The sequence below is a fragment of the Calidris pugnax genome, unplaced genomic scaffold, assembly GCF_001431845.1.
Source record: "Calidris pugnax isolate Ruff unplaced genomic scaffold, ASM143184v1 scaffold8, whole genome shotgun sequence".
Lineage (NCBI taxonomy): Eukaryota > Metazoa > Chordata > Aves > Charadriiformes > Scolopacidae > Calidris > Calidris pugnax.
In genome coordinates, this window is record NW_015090830.1 from 9,044,993 (window position 1) to 9,067,114 (window position 22,122).

At 35.0% G+C, this 22,122-nt stretch overlaps 1 protein-coding gene across 3 annotated transcripts in view; it reads right to left on the minus strand.

Annotated features, from left to right (window-relative positions):
* CDH10 (cadherin 10, type 2 (T2-cadherin)) overlaps nucleotides 1-22,122 on the minus strand; it is a 96,571-nt gene that overhangs the window by 58,075 nt on the left and 16,374 nt on the right. The gene's annotated exons all lie outside the window — the stretch shown is intronic.

A 22,122-nucleotide genomic window follows, 5' to 3' on the forward strand; every position in this document is an offset into this window, starting at 1 on the left:
TAGAAATGAGGAAATGGTAAACCACCAGTTCTCCAGGGTATTTTAAATGGCAAAAGAGAACATCATATGCATCAGAAGAAATACAACATGACAAGAAGCAAACTTTTAAATAGAAAAAGTTCTTGAGATGATCTTGCAATATGAAGCGATGCAAAAAGCCTTAAAATGTAGGAAGTATTTAAAAAATGACGACCTGTTTTGCAAGTAGCCTGTATAACTAATTTTGGAAAGTACTGAAATTAATCTCACCGTGGGAAGTGATATTGCAGAGAGAAGGCAAGCCTCTGCATTTTTGTTTTCTCTGCACTTCATTTTTTGCTTTGCTTTGTTTTCTATTAGTTTTTCCTTCTTCTGACAGAACCATGAGATGTTATTTCAGCAAGACAAGTTTAGTCACAAGTTTATTCACCTTACTTCTGTCCCAGCATTTGAAGAATAACATTTTCTGCTAGTGAGATCATTTGGTAATATTTTCCTTCAGTAAATCATTAAAACCTATGATTTGTCATCTTATTAGGGCATAGTTTCCACCAATTTTAATCGGGGTATTTTGGGGTTTTTTTCAGCATGCCCACAGAAAATAAAATGCATGGTGGTTGCAATTTTGTATATTCTTCCACATGTGGCACAAAATTCAAGCAGTAAAAATCTTGGGTTGTTTTTTCTCCTCTTTTCCCTTTTTCATAGGTAAGTGACATTCCACACAGAAAACCCCTGTGTCCTCTGATTTCAATAACATTGTGCTATAGCTCTCTATCATGATAAATATTTTTTATTTTTCAAAGTAGAGCTACGTAAAAATTTCAGAAAATCTTTCTGTGTTTAGTTTGATATTGATGTGGAAGCCTGTGTTATTAAAAGAGTTTGCAATAAAACATCAAGGGTTTAGAGCGGAAAGCCTATGAAATGTAGTGATTTCTTGCAGTTAGAAGGCTCTGTGTGTGTGCACACGTGTGCATGTGTGTTAATAAGTGAACAGGTTTGGTTCACAAACCAGCTTTTGTCTTCAGAGTTAAATTCTCTCAGGAGAACGTTTTTTTCCTGTTCTCCAGCATTTGGAAAACTAAAGAACTTCTCAAAGCCACTGCTTTCAAGGACTGTAGCCCCAAGACTGTTCACACAATATCTCACAAACATTTGTTTCCATTTGTCTAAACAAAAACCAGGTTATGTATCATTCATATACCCTTTCTTCTTTACTTCTAAAATTTTGACATTTACTTAATTTTTAAACTTTGAGTGCTACCCAGAACAATCTGTTCTAATATAAACCACTGATAGCATATGCTGAATTATATCAGAATATATAAACTGGAGATGTGGTCCTCCACCTTGGATAATTATTTATCACAACTTATGTTCTTTTGAAAAAAAGAAGGTATACTGAGTGAGAGGTGAGGGCTATGATTTATTCTTAGACAATTAGAAATGTTTATTCTCAAAGACCTTGGGATTTTCAAACTTGAAATTATCTCTTCAGGATATTATTAGTTTCCCTAAAAATTGGAAAGCTATTCAGGATTTCTGAAAAGGTGATATAATATATTGTCTTATAGGTATTTTTTTGGTCTTTTTTCACTTTCTTGTTGCCATCAGTGTATATATTCCATTATTCACACATTATTATTTGATGTAAAAGTGTTGTTAAATTCCTCCTGGGAAATAATGCTTCAATATTAGGGGTTGTTATTGAATTTCCTTCTTGTTAAATTAGGTCAGCAGAATAAAAGCTCAGATGAAATTTGTTAAAGTTACAAAAGTAGCTAATGCACACAGACTTGGCAAGCATGCCTGCTTAATGGATGTAGGTAACAGCAAGGTCTTTTCCCTCCTTTGAGATGCCTGTTGGAGTTCAGTTTCCTGCTTAAAATATAATGAGTTTGATAGCAATCTACACTAAAGCAATAACATTTACCTTTAAAAATAAGCTAGCAAACAAGAAAAAACAGACTGAACTAATAAAAATTAAATAAAAGCACTAGAATAAGGGAAATGTTTGACAAGAATTAGATGAAGGAAACCTTTTAATATGTAAGTACAGAACATAGATAGAAGTCCCAGTTCTGTAATACATTGCATATTCGGGTTCTGTGCTTCCCTGCCAGAGCTGGAATAGTCAACGGATGAACATAAATTTATCATCTGTTTTTTTAATTCCTTAGAAAACAAATTGGAAAAGGTCTAAACTTTGAAAATCTTATTTTAGAAGAGTGTCTGAGAACTAACTAACATTGCAATAGTTTTGCTACCTTTACATAAGCATTGTTTTTTAAAGAACTGAAATATTTTTAAATGACTTTAAATAGTTTTGTATCAAACTATTTCACCAGTTTTTCTCTGAAATCTCTCTATACTTCTTCCAGATGATAATTTCTCAACTTTTTCCCGCAACAGAAAAGAAACAAAGGCAAAAAATAATAAAAAAGGCAAAAATTAAAGGTTTCTAATATGTGCAAGTTTCCATATTTATGTGTAATATCCTTCTAAATTACATTAAACTCACAACAGAGGAACACTGTGCCCAACTCTACCCTTGTTTATATAGGTTTTTGTTTTGGAATGATTTTTAATATGTCTTCTTGGAGCAATCTCTGGTATGGAGGAGATGGATCAATCATCACTGAAGCTGTTAATCTCTTCACTGTTAGCTTTTGGCTAACAATTTTAAAACTATTAGGCACTTCTCACTTTCCCCAGATTAATCACTTTATATCACTCAGAACTTAGATGAAAATGTTTTAATGCAATTCCAACTGTATTCATGTGATTTCAAATATAACTTTTGCAAAATTTGGAGAATACTTTTTATTTTTTTTGCTCAGTCATGCAACCTCCTAAAAATACTAAAACAGATTTCATACCATTTGAAATTCTTGAGATTTAATGGACATATAAGATGCGCTTCTTAGACTTCCATTTACTGGTTGTTCCAGGAGGTTGATCTTTTACAGCTGAGATGTTCTTTCTTTAGTTAACAATTTCCTCTTATGTCTGTCTTTGGCATTAATATATAGTTGCTTTTGGAACTCAGCAAAAATAAGTTTAAAATAAGAAATGTGATATAGATCAAAAACTTGTCTTTTTGTTAATAAAGAAATTTTAGTAAAATATATCTCTTGTGAAAAGCAAAATGGAACAGCAAAAAAATTTACTTGGGATGGTTGCCATTTATGATTTTTGTTCCATATTTAACCTTGGACAAACTTGAACTGAATTTTAATTGTGTAACATTTCAAAAAGCTTTTTTAAACAAAGATATTTATACAATGCCATGTCTGCTTTCACCGTTTCTGTTTCAATTGGTAGCCATTATCTATCCACATATCTAATCTTGTTTTACAGTCCTTTTTTGCTATGTTCGTACAAAAGAAAGATATTTTTGGAGCTTAAGATGCTTCATGAAAAATTAGGTTAAACTACATTGGAATTTTATGAGAACAATCTTTAATTTTATTACAATGGAAGACATTGGAGCATATTGTGTTCTTGTTTTGTTCTTGCTCTGCAGAGTTGACACCAGTAGAGCTATTCTTACACAGCCACAATGAGAAACTTTATTTATTTTCTGTCTTATTCTCTTCGATCCTCCTCCGGCCACGAGTACAGAGCTACCAGCACAGGCTGCAGAACTTTCTTCAATGGAGCTCCAGCCATCAGCCATGAGACACAACTGGTACCATTTTGATGTCCTTCTTGAAGTAGGTAACTTGGTAAGGTGACTTTCTATTTCATTTGAACTCTGATTCCTGGCTTATGATGTCATAAATGAAATTCAAAACTCTGTCTAGGTTTTGAAATAGTAGGAACTATTTTACAAGATAGTAAAAATGGAAGTAAGAAGGCAGCTAAGTGCAGAAAAAGCTGCATTCTTAATAACAATAAGCCTGAGAAGAGCTTCCAGCTCAGATAATTTAGTTGTTTTAACCTATTTTCCATCTCTTTATCAAAACCAGCAATAAATTTCTAATGCTTTAGAGCACAATATGATGAAGCAAGTACTTTAAACAGACACCTTTGCAAGAGACTGTTATTCAAAACATAATATATTTTCCTCTGTAAGTGTAACTTATGGATGTAAGTTATTCCTTAAGGGAAAAAGAAGACAACACTTTTTATAACGTTTTTAAGAGTACTTGAAGCAAACAAATGAGTTCTTTCAAATTATCAATTCTTAATGGATTCTAATCTCATCATTCCTTGTATTACAGATCTATATTTCCTGCTTTATCTATTATATCCCAATGAAGTTGTCTAAAGCCATTCATAATTTAAATGCCTAGTTCTGAAGCAAGCACATAATTGGCAAATTGTCAATAATCTGCTTATTTCATAGCCTCCAGTGGAACACTTACACACCACAGTGACCACATTTCGAGTTATTAAATTATAGCGTGAATTTGCAAAGTAGTCAGCAATATCTTTAAACTTTAGAACTCATTCCTCTTTTTGAAGTCCTGCAACCCTTGATCCACTTAGGAATTTTAATCGAGTATTTATGGTTTGATGCTAAACCAAATAAAAGAACTAAAAGTTATGTATTTTAATTAGTAATACTAATCATATTTCCTAATCACCAAAACAACTTCACTCAAATGAGAATTTTTTATATTTCACATTTCATGTGGAGAACACTGAAAACACTGAAACACTGCAGAGCAAACAAAGGAAAAGGAAATACTGGGCATTATAACTTCTGCTATGAAAGTTAAGTATTGTTTTAGACAACAAAGAGATTACATAGAAGCATACCTTATGCCTTATTTCTAAGTGTATTTATATAGTACAAATCCTAATTGTTATTAAAAAAAACAAGTTAATGTGCACTATATTGATTTCAAAGTGGAACGTTAAAGATTCAGTCTGTCTTCCACTGGTAGTTCAATAAATGTGGTATCTAAAAAATAGGTAAAATAACCCCAAGTGGACATTAAACTGAAGACATTAAGCTGAAGAGAAAGAAAGCCTTAACACTTCTCTCAGTTTCCATGCTGCAGAGAACATTGTCTTCCTCCCTGTAAAGATCTCGAGACGCCTCATCACAACCCTTCCCTGCTCTTCTTAAGGAAGACTGAAACCCTCAGTCTTCAGACATAGCAAGAAATTGAAAGGGTAAACAGAACACCAGAGAGAAGGCAGAAGATGTTAGTTATCTTGCATAACAATTTTGACTACTTATTAATGAGGCTTTTCTGCATTAACTAGATTATTGGATACCTAACAATAATTCTTAGCTCTCTATATAGTGAACTCACTTTTTCTCACAGCAAGACATAGTAAGCAGTGTACTATTATGGTAATTCTCTACTTAGACATTTAAATTTAGCTTGATCCCTAAAATTTTGTGAGCAAAGTTGTACATGCAACGGCTACAAGGTGGTAGGTAACTTGTGGACAGGCAAAAGTTATTTAAATCTTTATAGTTTTTATACCTTGTGAGATTCCCATAGCTTTTCATTCCTTGCTGCATCCCGTTCTACCTTCTAGATGCTTCTTTTCTATCCGATTATATATACTGAGTTAACTTTCACAGGTTTTGGTTGCTACCCCATATTTTCTGCATAATTGGAATGAACAATTAGAGAATTAATTTATTAAATTTATAGAACACATATCCCCCATTTCCCTGAATTAAAACACCCCAGAATTAAATTTCAAAGTATTCCCAAAAAATTAAAGAAATCTGATGTGCAGAATATGATTTTATAAAAAGAAGTGGAAAGATCATAATAGGTTGCTTAACATAAGAATAAACTACTTAGACACAGTTCTGAAGAAAATAATTGAGGAGTAGGAGTATAATAGCTTTGAACAGTCTCAATACGGTGGATTTTTTATCAATCATCTTTAAAAAAAAAGGGGGGGGGGAGGGAAAGAAGATGTATGAACAGTAGTATTCTTAAGAAGTATGAAATAATCATTCAAGTATGATGTAGGAGGCTAATAGTGATTTACGAAAGAAAGTAAATATATTTGTATCAGTATAACGTTGCAATTTAGACACAAGATCATATGCTAAAGATATTTTGTTAAGACTCCATATTCTTCATTACCTTCCAACTTTGACAGACCATGAGTTTTCTGGAAATTAAAAGATTGTAAAATTCTGTCTGAATGTTGCCAAGAGCCAAAAGTGAGAGATCGTTGAATATCTAGACCTGGGGACTTCATATTCTTTCTCCCTGTACTGAAGGGTTTTCCTGAACAGGTTGAATTGTAATGAAGAATGCTGAATGGTTATAAAAAAGACATTCTTGTCCTTTGGGACAGGTGGAATTTTAAATCTCCTAGTCCAGTGCTTGCTATCCGATGTTTCCACCTGCCAGCAAACTCTAAGCCTTATTAGAGAAAGAGAATAAGCACAGAAGTGTGCCAAATATCTAAAAACTCACTATAATCTTATCAGGAGTTTATATCTTCAGCTCAGGCTGAAACCTTACAGCTTCAGAGAGCAGAGGCAGTTCACTAAAGCATAAAGAATTGGGGCATTGAGAGACTGTGCCTGCTTAGGACACTGTGTAATTTAATAAAGTGTTCATTGATGTCTACGCAGTGGCTCCTCAAACTTGTGCCAGTGCCTGTGCCTGCAGCATGGATAGTCCCATTTCTGCTAATTAGATGACAGTAGAAGGATTACATTCTTTCTCAGCAGACAGGAAGAAATGGAAACAACCATTTCTCGTGGAACCTCACAGTTGAAGTGTAACAGAGGATCATATTTTAAAGAAGCTTGTTAAAGCATATGATTCTATCTCTCACATTTATTAGAAGTTTAAGTATTGGAAAATGCACTTTACTATTCACAAATCCCATAAATGTTATATTTGGCATTAAAAAATAAATCTTGAATGACAAGAATTATATTTGCAATGCATTTGAAATGTTTTAATATAAGTATTTCTTAAAGTGCTTGGAGTTTCACCTTGTGTTCAATGCCTTTAAAATTATTTTAGAATATTAAATAGTCTTGCTATGGTTTTTTGTATTGTTCTCAGTTTATACAGCAAAGTAAAAGTTCCTTTATGGGATGACTGCCGTTTGTTGGGCCAGTATGACCTGAAATCACGAAAGAAAATTTAATGTAGGGAATGGTAATATCATTTATGATACTGGTTTGCTAAAAAGGATAATTGAAAGAAAAAATTAATGTAGGGAATGGTAATATCGTTTATGATACTGGTTTGCTAAAAAGGATAATTTCTTCACCATTGATGAGCCAGAATTAGAGACCCTCCTTTATAATTTGTCTGTGAATTATTTTAAACCATGATGAGAAATCTCTTAAGAATATACCACACATATATATAGTGCATAATAATCTGTAGCCTTTTGTATCTAACGTTATACAATCTACAGTGCATTGCAACAGGATGAAGTACTGTACATCAGGTATTCTGTTTAGGCAGAATAATATTTGATATTGCCTGTGTAATATAGAATTATCAGTTGTACTATGTATGCATGATGATAAAAGCTAATTAAAAGATCACATCCTAGTTTCTCCCAGATGGTCCTTCCTTTAAAACAGTATACAGCAGGCTGCAACTGATAGCTTTTCAAAATTAGTTGTACACCAGGATTAACTATAAAGACCTGCATTCACATCATAAAAATTGTTTCTTGCATAGCTCAGTAATATAAAGGATGTGTCTTGGCTAATTTTGAAAAGAAATACCTGCTCTTAAGTAGCACATCACCCTTAGAATAACGCATCACATATGGGCATGATAAACTGTTGATGGAGAAGGGTCAATTAGAAGCTTTGGAGGCAAGGAAATTTTCTCTTAGGAATGCTTCTGTGTACTGTAATACTCCACCAGCACTGTAATTATACTGACACTCAAAGAGCTCTTCACACTTGGTAAACATCCTTTATACACATGCTGGTACTGCTGTATAAGAACAGAGAGGTAAACACTCATCAGATAAATGAAATCATGCTTATTCTGACCCTGGGCTCCACACTTATATCAAGACTGTTCTGAATGCCTCCTGTAATATCTACATAGTTCTATGCTTCATGCATTCTCTGTTACTGTCTCAGTCTTTAATGTAAGAGAGATTAGGCCAACACAATAGATTCTATTGGACTAGGAAGCTTAGCTAGAAAAGTCAGATATACTTGCGGATTTGAGAAATAGTATCTGAGCAAATCTGATGATATTTAAGAACATGTCTGTATAGTACAATATTTTTTGACATGTCTTTCATGGTTGCTGGTTATGCAAGGATGTATATGTTGATTTGCTGGTTTTCTATATGGTGTTGTTTAATGGTTATGTTTTTTTATATTAACCAAAGCATCTGAGAAAATGGTAATAATATGAGACTATTACAGCGATATTCTGAAGACAGTTACTGAATTTGAAATGAAAGCCAATAAGGAAGTGCCTACTTTTTCCACCCAGGTGTCATCTATATGGAACACTGCTTGACAAAACAAATACTTAAAAATTATTATTTCAGGGAAAAAATATCTGTGTGCTGAAGACCACTTGTAATACCCAACTCAATAATGTGAAAAGGAACTCTTCCCAATCCTCTGAAGAAACAGATCACTGAATTCTACATGTGGTTTTTCCCATCATGTGACACATTTCACACATTGTGCTGTACGCATTTCTGATAAATACGTGGGTAGAAATCAGCAACCACTATGCACTGCAATCAACTCGCACAGGTAATTCGTGAAGGGCTACATCCATCTGCCACAGGAGACACAGGTTTTTCAAAACAGTCATTTCATCTCTGATCTTTCACTCCCAATTTTCAAGGGAAACCAACAAAACACCTTTCAAAGATAAACCTGGAACAGAATTTCAAAGCTCAGCTGGAAGCCAAAAAACAATGAACTCAAATGAGTTTTTGATTTTATTGAACCTTAAAATCCCTCTCTCTTCCTTTCTAACCTCTGTATGTTTGCAGGTTATAAACTACCTAACTCTCTCTTTCCTTTGAGAGCTAAAGACCTCTTTTTTTTCTCTTCAGCGCCCTTCTCATACCGATCTACTTCACTGGTCGCAAATATATACATATATTTATTTTTTTTCATTATGGAGTTTATGTAACTGATAGCTATCTAATTAACTTAGAGAAATTGTCCTCAACTTTTCCTTAGTCTTTAAGTCCTCTTTTTCTATTTCAGATCTAAAAATGGGCCTCTGTGCTTGAAAGGATATAATTTTTTTTGTTCAAATATAGCCAGACAGGTTAGTAAAATATTTTAACTTTATTAAAAAAGCTATACCTCCTGTATAAGTCCTTGGATCAGTATAGTTACAGCAACACTAGTAGGCCTTGTGGCTTTCATTACTGCTTTGTCCAAAATGCAGAGAAGGAATATACTTTTTTTTATTACTCTACGGAATACAATAATAAAATATCATTCTGTTATTCTATTCTGTTATTCTAGACGATATAAATAAGAAACTCAGGCAAAGACAAAGTGATCATCTGAGATTACAGAGCAAGTATGTGACAGCCAAGGAGACAAATTGCATCTTTTGAAGTCTCAAGGTACAGTACTGAGTGGTCTTTCATTTATCCTCTTCTGAGAGGGTTCTATTCTGTATCCTGTACTTATGTACCCTGTTTCAAGCCTGGTTGAATAAGTCAAGTGAAATCATTCATTTGCTCAGAGGTGTGGTGTGGGGTGTGGTAGACAAGAAAAAAAATAGTAAACTCCAACCTGTAGGATAAAGGTATCTTCTGGACAGGTATAAATACACTGAAATTATTATATCAGTATAACTCAAATAATAGAGCATTGACATAATTGAGTATGGACTGATGAGCAACTAGAAAATGGAATAACAAGCAGCAAGTAATGAAGTAGCAACAGGAGGCAACAGCATGAAGATATTCCAGAGTAATGACATTTGCAAGTATAGGGATCAGGTAGCAAGCAAGAAAGTAGCTCTCACTCATGGTACAATTTAGGAGGAATGATTATCCCATATTCATACATGTGTATATTTTTTTGCTATAGCTTGGGAAGTAAAGATCTTCCAGTGTAAGTGAAAGTGAACTGACACAACAATTGGATTTAAGAAAGCCTAGAATAACACTATGAAATTATAGATAAACTTGTTCTTAAAAGAACTGTAAAAACAAGAGAAAAGAGGATGTCTGGGAAATTTCCCAGACCTTAGCATTCATTTGAAATGTTTTCTGGTGGATTGCACAGCCTGCCTGAAGGAGGAAAGATGACAGACAGATCCTTAAGAAAAGTCTAATGGATTTGAGGTTTTGAATTTAATGGCGCGACCAAGAGTGCAAAGAGGGAAAAAAAAAAAAAAAAGCTTCACCTACAGTTGTGATATTAAATTTTATTTTCCCCAAGTTTATCTATATCATGGCATTAAGCCCATTAGGTGCTATCTGTAGGTTAAAGATTGTGAAATACAAACTTTAAAACTTGTTATTATAAGAATAGAGGATTTGTTTAAAAGGTAGATTTTTTTGGTTTGGTTTGGTTTTTTTCCCTCTGGCAAATTTTCTATCCGAAGTGTGACTTCATTAACTCCAAAATCATTCACAAATTCAGTACAGATGGCAGCTAATCAGGCAGAGATGTTAACCGAGGCCATTCCTCTCCAGAAGACTGTTCTGATCACCACATCTTAGGATCTCTCACAGCCCCTCTCACTGAAATTATTAAACACTATAGACTTTTTCATAGTTGAAGAAACATAGAAAAAGAGGTAGGAGAGAATGACAGCTGCCCAGTAGTCATGCCATTCTAGAAAGCCTCAGAGGAAGAAAAATCAGACAGAATATTATACTATAATTGTTGCTAATCTGCATTCTGGCAATCTTTCACTGTTCTCACTGCAAGCCTTCTGCTTGCAACACCAATTAGTATCTCTAGGAAACACACAGAAAACCTGAATAGAACAGTGCTTTCATCAATAATTTCCAAGGTGCTAACACATTTTGAAAACATATTTTGAGACTTGCAAAACCTAATTTTTCATGTAATAATCACAAAACACTCCATTACACACGAATTTCAGGCTAACCTTGTTATACTTAGGGAGTTAAAAACTGAAGTGCTCTAAACTTGTGGACATCTGGACAGGTTGGTCATGGTCCTTTTGACAGAAAAGATTGTCCTCCTTCTTTTCCCCCTTCCCAAGGACTACCACTATCGCTCTGAAGCGATCATCCAGCAGACTGTATTAAACTGTTTGACAGTGCCTAGCAGAATATAAACTGTATTGGGTACCATTGTTAGTTGTTGGGGTTTTTTTTATATATTTTGGTGATAAAATGGCATAGAGTACCAGCTGCACAGTAATTAACTTTATTTTGTAACATTCTGTGGTAAAAAGAATGTTTCAATGTCATTTGGAGATTTCATACACAATTCCCTTACTAGTGACAATTCAGACACTAAAAGGAATTTTCTTTTACTATCGTCTTTTGGTATTTATAAAGCGATGACTGGAAGGGGAAAATTTAGGTAAGGATTACTTTAGTGACAGATGTTACCTTTATGTTCTGACAATAGTTTTTGGCCAACCAGACTTCTAAGTTGGAACGCTGGAATGCAGTCAATTGGCAATTGGCAGGTAATATACATCAGCTACAGTGCCTATCAGTGCATTGTACAAAACTAGTGTCTACTGGAGACTTTTCATCCTTTTTGCTCAAAAAGGAGAAATTCTCCTTTGGGAAAAAAAAAAAATATTGAAGGACAGGAATAAAAATTCATATAAGCAAAGCTATGGTCTCTAATTATTTTTTTTAAATCATCAGGAACTAGCCATAACATAAAAAGATCAAAATAAATAAATAAAAAGAACCAAAAAAAACCAAAAACCAGGAGGAGTACAGATACAAATAGATTTTTTGATAGAACTTAGTGTTACACTGGTGTCTTTCTCAGCTGAATTCTGTGAGATAATCTTAGTTTCATGAAAGGCTTTGGAATCAGGCTTGCAAAACTGAGGCTCTTCAGACGGTAATGGCTTTATCACAACTGCTATTTGAAAGGTGATTGGATAGCTGACAAAGTTTTAAGTTATCCAGTTCTGAGTGCAGTTATATTTTTTGTTTGTTTCTATATATATTTATGTAGGTTTCTATTATATATATTTATGTATGTATAAACTTTACAGTCGGCTACTTATTCAGCCAAGTATATAGTACTGGGAATATTATATGAATATAGAAAAAAATGTGTTCTGAGGGGAAACTAAAAGAAAACAAAAAACATCCAAGAATTTGTTTTGCTTTTTATTTTAGATTTTATTATTAATTCTGTTAGATAGCCTGTTTCAATCCACCTCTATTCTGTTTCTCTGATAAGTCCCTCCTAATGAACTGTGTCTCATTTGTTCTTCTGGGGGGTTTTTTATTATTTTTTTTTCTTCTGTATCACTATAGTCACAGATTCCTTTTACATGGCTGTTGGACATTCATAAATTAACAACCGATACTAACTATTCAACCAACAGTGACTAGCCCTCCGTGGCTCGTGTCACATTCAATGAGATTATCTTTTGCCTAACAACTCTCTTTAGTCCAAACTAAAAAGGCAAACTTGCAAGGGCCTCTTCTAGGTAGGGTCTTTGCCTGTCCACGCCATATCCAAAGTGACAATGAATCTTGCTATTTTGTCCAAATGATTCTCCAGCTGCACCCACAACAGACAAAAACCAAAATGCAATCACTGTATATGCTATGATATTTAGCTAGCAAGCAAACAGCTAAAACAGGCTGCAAAAAAGACTTAAGGATACTGTATTACAATGTCAAGGTAGATGTCACGGTTAAATGAAAATGGATTCATGTGTTATAGGTTATCCAATTCCTTCTTCTGTTACACAACTAAAAAAATTAATTAAAATTGTGTGTTTCCACAAATACAGTTAGCTAGAAAATTAATAATTTTCCTGACCGATTCAGATGGGGGATTACATTTATCCCAGTAAAACTCTATCATTTATATCAATATACTGTGAATTCTGTGGTTTTATGTAAGTAAAGAAATTATTTTATAAGGCATGCAGTATTAATAATTTTTTTCAATTATCTCTCTCCTTTTTTATTTATTTTGAATCTAAGATGAATAAATTACTATTATAATTGGAAACCAAATGTTTATCGTTTCATTATAACTGGAAGTCAGTTAGGAGTCAAAACACACTTCTGTGTGAAAAATGCTGTTTATTTGTATTTAATGAATGTATTAATGTATTTACTGAATAATAATTGTATAAGATAAATACAAGACATTTCAGTTACTAGAATTTTTATATCTATCAATTGTCATCTAGTCTCTGGGTTTTGTTTCTTTTTAGAATTAGGGACTGTTTCATTACAATATGCACAGCTAGTAATTTAACTTAAGGTTTTTTTTAAAAAACAGTCTCTTCTTTCAAACTGAAAACAAAATATTAGTGATGAAAGAAAGCTTACAGACTACAAAGCATTTTTTTCTACAAAAAGTTTTGAAGTGTTTTTACAGGGCCTTATTCCTACCTTGAGCTATATTATATGCAACATTTTAATATCATTTCTGAATGAGTGATGCTGTCTTAGGTAATATGTGCACATTTTTCTCTACAGAATACTCTTCTGTAAACTTTCCAAAGGTCTAGAACAGAAAGTGAAGAGAAATCTCTCTTGTAAAGATCACAAATAAGTAACCACGAGGAGACTGCAGAAAAATAATTCTCTAATTCTAAGAGTCAACAATGTACTCAAACAAAGTGTCTGCTCAGTGATAAACAGACTTCCATACCATCCTGTCCTCATAACTGAAAAAATAATGATGTAAATATCAACTAGTTCCCTGAGAAAACTGCCTTGAACAAAGGTGTTATTCATAGGACAACAGGAATTTGCTAGCTTTCCCATATTTAAAAGCAAACCCTTTCAAATCCGCATCTGTGAAATATATATGTGGCATATAACTAAGATATTTTACATAGAATTTCTTGATGCTATTAACTAGTAGTTTGGACAGACACAAAATACTTCTGTAAAACAATTAATACTTTAAAATATTTACTCAGCTGTGGCAAAAAGCAAATAAATCTCACCACTTAATCCCACTGGATGCATAACAATAGTAAACTATAATGCCTCAAATCACTTCCCCATTGTACTGATTTTGGCTGGGATAGACTTAATTTTCTTCACAGTAGCTCATATGGTGCTGTGTTTTGGATTTGTGACTAAAACACAGAGGTATTTTACCTGTTCCTGAGCAGTGGTTACACAATGTCAAGGCCTTTTCTGTTTCTCATGCTGGCCACCAGTGGGTAGGCTGGGGGTGCACAACTTTTAGTTTCCCTGTTAAGATGTATTTATGAGTTTTCTCACTTTTCTCTCCTTCGCTGCACTTGCAGGGGGAGTGAGGGAGCAGCTGTGTGGTGGTGCTTACCTGTCTATCATGGTTAACCCACAATATCCATCCATTTTTTTTCCTCACAGAGAAGCTATCTTAAATAAAGGTAATCTTTCAGGATAACAAGAAGTGCATGACCCATACATTTTTACCAACAGATTCCTTCAAATCAGTTGCAGAAAGGGAAGAACTATAGAAGACCACAGAAATCAGACCACAGAAATATTTGTAATAGACTGTCTTTACTATTCTTGGGTTGCAAAGTCATCAGGAAAATCTGAATCTCGCCTCTTCTACTAACACTATTGTCTAACAGCTGTCTAGGAAATAAATCCACAAAGGTACAGACACAAGAGAACACATACAGATAAAATATACTCAGATACCTTCTGAAAAAAATATTCTGGGAACTCTCAATATAGGAAACGTTGACCATCTGTGATCAAAATCACTCCTGGGGAAGCAAATAAATTTCCATCCAAAGCATACGATGACTTAACTAGTAGCTAAAGAATTACCATTTTATCCAATCTACCTTGATATTTTTACAGAACAGCATCCACCTTCTCACTTCTGGAAGGCTTCTGTCAGGCTTAATCTCTGTCATACTGCTACAAACATAAATTGTTGCAGCTGCCAAGAAAAATATATGGCCCCAATGCTAGTCTTAGCATGAGAAGAAGGAATGCTGAACATTTAAAGCTTCCTATTCTTGTTCACAGCTTTCTTTACAATAAAGGGCTTTAGACAAACATAGGAGGAACTTGAGGTTCTACATCCATTCATTAAGTTCCAAAGGAACAATAGTTCCAAACTGGAAGAAAAAAGTGATCCTTTACAGGCTGTAAAGGTCACATAAATTGAATGGTAACACATCCCATAGACTGTTTTTTTTTTCTTATGACTCCTTCTGTTCACTTTTGCTATTACTATACAATGTCATTCATGAGTTATTTACTCTAGCCTATATTTTGAACATGGATTTTCATTGGTATCTTGACAGGTATCCCTTCTTTTCCTAACATTTTCATTTTATCCCTGGTGTTTCTTTTAGTCCTCTTTCAAACATTTGTTTGGCAGGCTAGCAAAGAATCTAACATCAATGAAAGTGTTATATTTATGTTACTACAAGAACGTCAAGGATCTGTTCTCAGTTTCCTCAACAAAAAGCCAGCTATTTCATTGATTGAAGTGTACTTGCTGAAGATATTCACTGGTGTCACTCAGAGCACAATATGATATATATTTAAATTGTATATTACCATAATTAAAGAAACTATGGGGATTTTTTCCTAAGTGAGGAGAAAAGCAGAACTACAATGCTATTACATATATATACACACACATAAGCAAAACTTAGAGAAAACATCAAGCAACAATTTCCTCCCTCTCCTTTAAATGCTATTATAAAGTAAAATACATATATAATATCTAATAATTGTTATATGAGCAAAGATCAAAGAGCTCAAGTGTAGATTTTTCCTGTGCCTATGAACAAACCTTTCAATTTGCAACGTCTTCATCACATCACTCAGTGCAACTCTTTAAGAAAGAGAATTGAAGAAAAAAAAACAAGCAGCAAAAAACCAATGAATATACCAGCTCTAGAAGACAGACAGGTGTTCAAAAAATGGCCATACACTTAATATGATATAAAGTCAGTTTCACACTGTTGAAAGTTTTACACCTTTCTGGCAACTTGTGAGGTAAGATGTCAAACACCACCTAACAGACAATGTGGTCAGCAAGAAGTCATGTCACTGAGTAAGTAGATCACAGCAGCAGCACTGCTGCTGTCATTTCCATCAGTCCTGACAGGTGCTGCATGTGTGTCCTTCCTTCTGGTCTGCAATTGGGCAGCAGCCTCTACAAGGTCTCTGTACCTCAGTTTTTTACAAATCCTGTTCCACAACCTTTTCCAATTAATTTGGAAACTCTCTCCCCCCAAAGTTCTGTTTATGCAAACTGCTGAGGTCTGTTACAAATGCTCATCCATGCCAAGGTATACAAGTTTTGTCCACAGTATCAACATCTGTAACAACCTCTTACTCTAGCAAGCTCATTTTATTCATTATCTTTTAGAGAACCTTCTCACTGGGAAGGAAACATCAGTTCTCTAGAATAATCTTCTGGAAATAAATACATGACTGATGGTATCACCTGGACTGCTTTGGCTACCTCACTTAGGGGACATTTTTCATTAAGTTATTTAAATAAAGATGAATAATTTCTTAGGGGACCTGGAGGGAAATAAGGAAGGAAGATTCAGTTGCTAACTTAGTAAAAAGGATTTTAAAGTAACATGAAACATGGGTATGCTAACATAAATATGTAATTTACGTATAAACAGGAAATAACTGGAAACCAGTCTAAGGGCAAGGAGGATTAAAAGAACAGGTGACAGCAAGTCAGAAAGGATGAAGACAGTACTACATTAGTCATCTATCAAACATCTTTGACATCTGCACATTAATACGAAAAGTACAGTGAGCAAACTTAGAAATTCTTGTAGTCATTTGTTTTAAAAGTTGAAAATCATATAATTAGCATGATAAAGAGCTGGTGAAGTAACCCAGGACTGGAATATTATGATATTATTATGTACAGGGAAGACAGGAAGACCAAAGGAGGAGGTAGTTTTTGAAAGAAACTATAAGACACAGACAAAAGCTTTTCTAGTGCAAAAGGGGATAGGAAATACAGTAAAGAAAATACTTTGGTTAAGCCATTGTCATTTCATTCAAAATCTAGGGAAGCAAGCACGTCAGTATAAAGGAATATCAGGCAAAGAATTTCGGTCACAACAACCCCAGGCAACGCTACAGGCTTGGGGAAGAGTGGCTGGAGAGCTGCCCAGCAGAAAAAGACCTAGGAGTGTCGGTGGACAGCTGGCTTAACATGAGCCAGCAGTGTGCCCAGGTGGCCAAGAAGGCCAACAGCATCCTGGCCTGTATCAGGAATAGTGTGGCCAGCAGGAGTAGGGAAGTCATCGTGCCTCTGTATTCAGATCTGGTGAGGCCTCACCTCGAGTACTGTGTTCAGTTCTGGGCCCTTGCTACAGGAAGGACATTGAGCTGCTGGAGCGTGTCCAGAGGAGACCCACCAAGCTGGTGAGGGGTCTAGAGAGCAAGTCATACGAGGAGAGGCTGAGGGAACTGGGCATGTTCAGTTTGGAGAAGAGGAGGCTGAGGGGAGACCTCACTGCCCTTTACAACTACCTGAAAGGAGGTTGTAGAGAGGCAGGTGTTGGCCTGTTCTCTCAAGTGAATAATGACAGGACCAGAGGAAATGGTCTGAAGTTGCAGCAGGGGAGGTTTAGATTAGATATTAGGCAGAATTACTGAGAGGGTGGTCAGGCACTGGAACAGCCTGCCCAGGGAGGTGATGGAGTCACCAGCCGTGGAGGTATTTAAGAAATGTGCAGACATGGCTCTCCAGGGCATTCTCTAGTGCCCAAGATTATTGGTTTGTGGGTGGGTGTGATGTGGGGGGGTGTGGGGTTTTTTGTGTGGCTTTTTTTTTTTTTTTAAGGCTGGACTCAGTGATCTCAGAGGTCCCTTCCAACCATGGTGATTCTGTGAAAATAGTCAAAGGCAAAGCACAAATTCAGAAGTCAGAGAAGTCTAGGATGAAATAATTCTGTAAAAGCATTAGCAATGGGAGCAAGATTAAAAGCTTTGGCTCAATAATCAATGGAGAAGTAGTGCTTTTACAAACAGAATGAAAAAAGTTAGAGAATGCACTATCTTTTCTCAGCAGCATTGTTCCTAAAAGTAAATTTAGGGCAGGTAGCTAATACAATTAACATCAGCAACAAGATGTTATGATATCAATGTTAAACAGGAAAAAGTCAGGATAAAGACGAATTTGAGAACTTAGATGAGAACAGCTAGCCTTTGCTATCCTGTCAGCTGTGTAACAAGCTAGGTTTGCAACAAAGAGCCATGAGACACTTGAGAAATCCATAAACAATTCCTACATGGGAAATGAGGTGAACTCCTCCTGAAGAGGATGGAACAACACTGGACAAGGTATGCAGCTATGAGCAAGGCAACCCAGTTATGTTAAGTTATGAGACTCTTCTTCCAGTGACAAGACACTCAGAAAATTCAGCAACCTAGTGTCAGCTTATTCATGCGTTAATAAAATAAAACCACCTCAGCATAGGAATCAAGCATGCTCAAGGACCACACACTGTTCACTGCAAATTACAGGTTTTTAAACCACTGGGCCTAATGAATTTACTACTGGAACGGAACATGAATTGGCTGAAGCAGTTTCGGAATAATTAGTTATCCTCTTATTTAAAAATATATTTTCCACTCCAATTCCACTCCAAATTCTTTCTATAATTGAATAATTATCATGCCTTGTGGACAGAGAAAAAACAGTAAATGTCAACCATCTTAATGCTAGTGAGGCAAACGGATTACTGAGTGTGATTTAACAGCATCATCTGGATCCAAAAAAGAAACTGATATATAAGGAGGACCACTACCCATAAGAAAAATAAAGTATATCTTCTCAGGTAACAATGGAAGGGGCTCAGCTAGAACAATAAATCCATTTTTGAAGACCACAAATTAAGAGAGGTATGGAGAAGTCAGGGTAAAAGAGGAACTGTCGTGACTATCCTGGCACAAGTGAACAAACTGGTGCCACTGGGTTATAAGAGAGAAGCATGTAAGAGGGGAGAACAAGTTAACAGCATTCCAATATGTACGACTTATGTAAAAGACACAGGGGATAATCTGTTATCCATATTTACTGAACATGACAAGAAGTAATGGTTGGGATGATTTATAGCTGGGAAAAACGGCACAAAACCCAGCCCAGTAAATGAATGTTTTTTGTAACTTTGATGATAATTACATCTACAGACAGAACTAGCACACATTTACATAGTACAATTTGTCTCTTAAGAGTGTCTTGGAGATTAACTTCCCTTTCCATCTCTATCCATCCTTAATCTTTTAAGTGCTATACCCAGAAGACCAACCCTGAACTTTATTTTATTTACACTGAAAAAAGTAATAAAAGGTTATTATATAATATATACTTTCAAATATCTTTCACTTCCACACAGTAACTGAACAAAGTAGGAAAACGAAATTTTTTGAGCCAATCTTGATCATACAGACACTATTTTGTGAAATAAAAAATAATAAAAAGGTCTGTTAACCTAGATTCAACATAAGCAATATTTGCGGGTTGGCTTCCACAGCCCTCTAGGGATTAAACATAATTGGAAAACTAAATGCCTACTCATATTTTGTTTAGTAGTAGCTCACCCTACATTCGCTTTTTTAGAGTTGTCACTTTACTGGATTTTCAGAAGTACCTTTTAACATCACTGGAAACAGGAAACATAGCCCAAGGGGCTGAACACACAATGGTTAATGCTTATATACCCGTTGTGTCTTCAAGGAAAGGAAGATGGAATGATTCCAAATATGCAGAAGAAATGCTGTCTAAAAGAGGAAAAGTAGTATGAAAACTGTAATCACATTGCTATTAAGGATGACCTGTCTCCAATAGAATGTTTGAGTCTTTTAGATATTTCAGCCATTTCAAATCACACTTAGCGCTAATGTGATATGTCACTTATCATCAAACATAAAACGTTATGTTTCCAAAGAGACTGTGGTGGGAAGAAGCAGAAGAAACAAGTCCGTATTTTTTAATTTAGAGAAAAAATTCTAAATAATAATAATAAGATAATAATTTAACAAACCCAACATTTTGTTAAATCTGTAACAAATCAGCCTTGAAAGGTCACAGGAAGTTATCTTCCTTTTCCCAGATTTATTTTATAGCATATTGTCATGGGGTTTTATGTAAGCATGCTAATATGATACATAGCCAGTAGAAATGAATGAACCAGAGAGAGAGTTTCCATTCCTAAATGTTTAAGAAATGTGAAGTGTGAGTTAGGGCAAGTTATTTCAAACCTCTGTGAGGTATTCCCCCTTCTCCAGTCTTAGTTTAAGTGTCTACTTAGTTTATAAGTGTCTTATATGTGTCTCTAACAGGACACAGTATTTCCATACAAAGAGTTCCATAAAAATACTTCCAAAAGAGCAAGAAAATTCAAGCAGCTAGACTAGACAGATTTTACACAAGTCTTGCTTAATGCTGGAAGCCCCAACACACTACAGTAGGATGGTTTTGTTTGCTTTTCACTCTTGTGTAGTGTTAAATGGATAAAGCTGCACATCTTTGGAGAACCATATGCATTATATGTACCCTGGGTTACATATTTCATCTCCCAGTAAGTAGCTCAGACTTCCTGATTCTTCTCTCCCCCATAAACACTTTTTTTCCTCAGTCCTTCCACAATTGAGTATCACAGCACAGGACTTCAATGGAAATAGACAGCTTTTGAATAAGATAACCAAGTCCCATCAGGTTGTCTTTACAAAGAACGGGCCCCAGTGATTGTAAGTAAAGCAGCCCAATTAGTATGAAAAATTCCCAAGACAAAACTGAGATATATTGCTGTTCTCAACATCTATACAGTCACAACTGTATTATATATGATTTGATAATCCCAAATAATCAGAAAGACTTGATTTTAAGTTTTTCGTGGCACACAATGGTAACAATAATTCTCCCCCAGCAGATTAAATACTGATTTTCAGTTAAGATTGCATTCAAAACACAAAACATCAGTTATGGAATTATGAATTATTTTATATTTCACTAAATAATCTTTCTATGCTGCCCAACCATCTGTATAATTCAGAAAAATTCTAGGAGTTAATAGGAATACAAAATAAGTAGAGTGGACATAGTCTGTGGGGGTTTTTTTGTTCATTAATAATAATGTATTATATGGACACAAAGAAGTCCTAAAGCTCTTCAATGACTCTGAAGCCCTTGCTGTTTTGCAACCAACCAGACAGTGCACAAATAGATAAGAGGACAGTGCCTAAGCACAAAGAGTGTTGGAACTCAAAAAACCCCAGTACTTCACATACCTATAAATAGCTAGTAAGGGATGCGTGATAAAAACTGACTTTTCTTTATCATTATTTAAATCTCAATAAATAATACCCATTATATACCAAAGATTATCCAGGAACTACTGCTTCACACCATGAACACTCTTGATACCATTGAATATTGTTAAAAGCTCCAAAACACACAATAAAGTCCATGTTTAAAAATAAGACTGAAGAAACACAGGAAAATAGCTGTTTGTAAGGATATGCAAAGTATCACAGAGTATACAAGAAGTATCTGGATGCGTGTACTGATACCTAGAGATAGTTTATTTTCATGGACAGATGTAAAAGGGTTTATCACACGAGTGTCTGAACAATTTTTTAATGTTTCTCGTTGCCAGTGTGCCACATTGTCTCGTGTGGCATGTTTCTCCAGGGCACTGCTACTCAAATTAGGTGTCTCAAAGTTTAAACAAATTTTGTGGGTCCTGATGATACAGCCTAGGAAAAACATACCTGGAAGAGGTATGAGACAGCACTTAGCCACCCACTGGAACAGAAATTTCATATGCCCATACAGAATTCTGTGTTTCAGATACTTAATAAGATTTTTCACAGAGGACTGCAAGATCCTTTAACTTGTCACAGTGAAACCCAGTCTTGTTCACAAGAATGAGGATTTCAAAATATTCGACTTCTATTATGCTATATTACATCATACAGATTAAAGTCAAACATCCGTAGTTGGCAGGAAATATGAAGTGAGAAGCAAAGAACGTAAGAAGTATGTCCTAAACAAAGAACATGGCACATAACAGG